Source organism: Centruroides sculpturatus, unplaced genomic scaffold (genome assembly GCF_000671375.1).
Source record: "Centruroides sculpturatus isolate CEXI.00-Female unplaced genomic scaffold, Cexi_2.0 scaffold864, whole genome shotgun sequence".
Classification (NCBI taxonomy): Eukaryota; Metazoa; Arthropoda; class Arachnida; order Scorpiones; family Buthidae; genus Centruroides; species Centruroides sculpturatus.
The window spans coordinates 49,156-52,819 of NW_019385187.1; the positions used below are offsets into that span (position 1 = coordinate 49,156).

The following is a 3,664-nucleotide window of genomic DNA, read 5'->3' on the forward strand; positions in this document are numbered from 1 at the left end:
AAGCAGTGGCGTACCGTAGTGGGGGCGGCAGGGGCGGCCCGCCCCGGGCGGCACTTTTTAGAGGGCGGCAAAATTACCTTTCAGAGGCGGCAAAATTTCACAATAAACAATAATAATATTTTGTAAAAATTTGAAACATCCTAATCTATACTTGCATCGCGCCTACGATAGTGCTATCGTCCGGACAGTCCGGGAATCGGCTCGCCGGGTGAACTAGTAATTTTTTCATCCCGGGAAATCCTGCGAAACCTGTTGCCTGTTTTTTTACTTGTACGATTCATTCGCGATCATATACACCACTAATATCCAATTGAACTATTTTAACAAGTCACTGCACTACCACCGAATTTTTCATTGCTTGTTCTGTGACAAAACTGAATTTTGGTCTTTTAAATTGAAATACCTAAATAAGGGGGCCGAAATTTTCCTCCGCCCCGGGCGGCTGACACCCACGGTACGCCACTGATTCATTGGCACTATGCATTCATCATTTAGTATCCAAATTCCCATCAAATATTAGATTTTTATTGGCAGAAATACCATGTTTGTTTCGTCATAGCGAATTACGAAGAGATGCATTCAAGGAATTATTTGCAGCTACGAACACTTCTCCAGATCTTCAACAAACCAGAACTGCACCACTTCCATTTGAAAAACCTTCATTCACTCGGTGGCTTGTGCGTGGGAAGGTAATATTTAATATTCTCATGAACTGGGAAGAATTAAGAAAGATGGACTTCCTGTAGACAGAACAATTTTGGATTGGTGTGCTTCAGCATCGTTCATTTAGAGCTTGCAAGCTTTGCTCTTATTTGTCTGATAACCCCTATCAGCAATGCTGTAGTTGAAAGGGTATTTTCTCTGTAAAAACGAAGACAAGGAACAGAATGCAGCTAAATCTTCTTGATGCGATTGCAGTGGCATGCCGTGACATTTGATGATGGGGAAGCCGCGTGTTTGTAAAAAAACGACTTCCAGGGGCAATCAGTTAATTGCGCGTCAGTGATGGTCTAGGGTTCATTCGTATAGTTTGTTCGATAAGCCAGTAAAAACAGCACACTTCTCTAAATGTATTTTTAATATCACAATTACATTCCGAATTGCTAGCCACGATATAAGGGCTACAATTAAAAATTAATTTGTTGTAAATTTTAAACGATCCTCTCCATAGCTTTAAAAATCTAAATACAGTAAACTTAATAGATTGTCCGTCTTTTGTTTTTTAACTACAGTAGAACCTCCATTATCCGGACGTCCATTATTTGGATTTTCGATTATCCGGATTGTTCAAAATAAACAAAAGTTTTACGATTATTATTGTTAAATGTCTACTTTGGACTTTATTTATTAATAGGACTTAAACTGGTGGTGAAAGATTGACACAGCAATTAGAGTTAGTTCAGAAAAAACAAAATTTCTTTATTGTATCACCTGTAGTAATAGTTTCTGTACACTTATCACTTGTGTTTCGGGCTAGCATGCCCCTCATCAGCAGTACTACTACCACAATTCTTTTAATTGCAGTTGTGATTCAGTTAAAACTTATATAGGTGTATTCTTTTAATTGCAGTTGTGATCCAGTTAAAACTTATATAGGTGAAACAAAAAGAAAATTAGGCACAAGAATAAAAGAGCATATACGTGCAATAAGAGGTAATTATGCAAATTCTGCAGTAGCAGAACACTGCAATAGTTATGGATGTCAAATCAACAAAGATACTATAAAAATAAATAAAAAAGAATCAAATAATCATAAACGTCAATTATACGAACATTTATACATTAAAAAAGAAAGAAATAAAATAAACAACAATTTAGGTCGTATAATCCACCAATCCTGGAGCACCATACTAGATGTCGATTATAGAAACGAATAGTGAATGTCTACCATGATGATGTTGAATTGTGAAAATATTAAACCTACGTAGTGAGTTTTTTTGGTTTTCCTATGAAATGTTTAAAGTTTTTTAATAATTTACAACCTTTATTTATAATATTTTAATTTATTTATACAGCAAAATGTTTATGTCATTAATAATTTATACAAAGAGAAAAATACATGTATACTCGGTTTTGGAATATGTATTTACAGTAAGTTTTTTAAAATTATATTTTTATGGCTATGTAAATAGATTTTAAATTATAGAATATCTTATTTTATTTATTGTTACTTTTAGTTTATGGTAGTAGTACTGCTGATGAGGGGCATGCTAGCCCGAAACACAAGTGATAAGTGTACAGAAACTATTACAACAGGTGATACAATAAAGAAATTTTGTTTTTTCTGAACTAACTCTAATTGCTGTGTCAATCTTTCACCACCAGTTTAAGTCCTATTAATAAATAAAGTCCAAAGTAGACATTTAACAATAATAATCGTAAAACTTTTGTTTATTTTGAACAATCCGGATAATCGAAAATCCAAATAATGGACGTCCGGATAATGGAGGTTCTACTGTAGTTAAAAAACAAAAGACGGACAATCTATTAAGTTTACTGTATTTAGATTTTTAAAGCTATGGAGAGGATCGTTTAAAATTTACAACAAATTAATTTTTAATTGTAGCCCTTATATCGTGGCTAGCAATTCGGAATGTAATTGTGATATTAAAAATACATTTAGAGAAGTGTGCTGTTTTTACTGGCTTATCGAACAAACTATACGAATGAACCCTAGACCATCACTGACGCGCAATTAACTGATTGCCCCTGGAAGTCGTTTTTTTACAAACACGCGGCTTCCCCATCATCAAATGTCACGGCATGCCACTGCAATCGCATCAAGAAGATTTAGCTGCATTCTGTTCCTTGTCTTCGTTTTTACAGAGAAAATACCCTTTCAACTACAGCATTGCTGATAGGGGTTATCAGACAAATAAGAGCAAAGCTTGCAAGCTCTAAATGAACGATGCTGAAGCACACCAATCCAAAATTGTTCTGTCTACAGGAAGTCCATCTTTCTTAATTCTTCCCAGTTCATGAGAATATTAAATATTACCTTCCCACGCACAAGCCACCGAGTGAATGAAGGTTTTTCAAATGGAAGTGGTGCAGTTCTGGTTTGTTGAAGATCTGGAGAAGTGTTCGTAGCTGCAAATAATTCCTTGAATGCATCTCTTCGTAATTCGCTATGACGAAACAAACATGGTATTTCTGCCAATAAAAATCTAATATTTGATGGGAATTTGGATACTAAATGATGAATGCATAGTGCCAATGAATCAGTGGCGTACCGTGGGTGTCAGCCGCCCGGGGCGGAGGAAAATTTCGGCCCCCTTATTTAGGTATTTCAATTTAAAAGACCAAAATTCAGTTTTGTCACAGAACAAGCAATGAAAAATTCGGTGGTAGTGCAGTGACTTGTTAAAATAGTTCAATTGGATATTAGTGGTGTATATGATCGCGAATGAATCGTACAAGTAAAAAAACAGGCAACAGGTTTCGCAGGATTTCCCGGGATGAAAAAATTACTAGTTCACCCGGCGAGCCGATTCCCGGACTGTCCGGACGATAGCACTATCGTAGGCGCGATGCAAGTATAGATTAGGATGTTTCAAATTTTTACAAAATATTATTATTGTTTATTGTGAAATTTTGCCGCCTCTGAAAGGTAATTTTGCCGCCCTCTAAAAAGTGCCGCCCGGGGCGGGCCGCCCCTGCCGCC

General features: G+C 36.2%; 1 long non-coding RNA gene across 1 annotated transcript; it reads left to right on the plus strand.

Annotated features, from left to right (window-relative positions):
• Positions 1-1,859: 1,859 nt before the first annotated feature.
• LOC111635913 lies at positions 1,860-2,259 on the plus strand. The gene is made up of 3 exons (XR_002758457.1): positions 1,860-1,927; positions 2,016-2,091; positions 2,178-2,259. It is a non-coding gene; the product is annotated as an uncharacterized LOC111635913 (long non-coding RNA).
• The last annotated feature ends 1,405 nt before the right edge of the window (positions 2,260-3,664 follow it).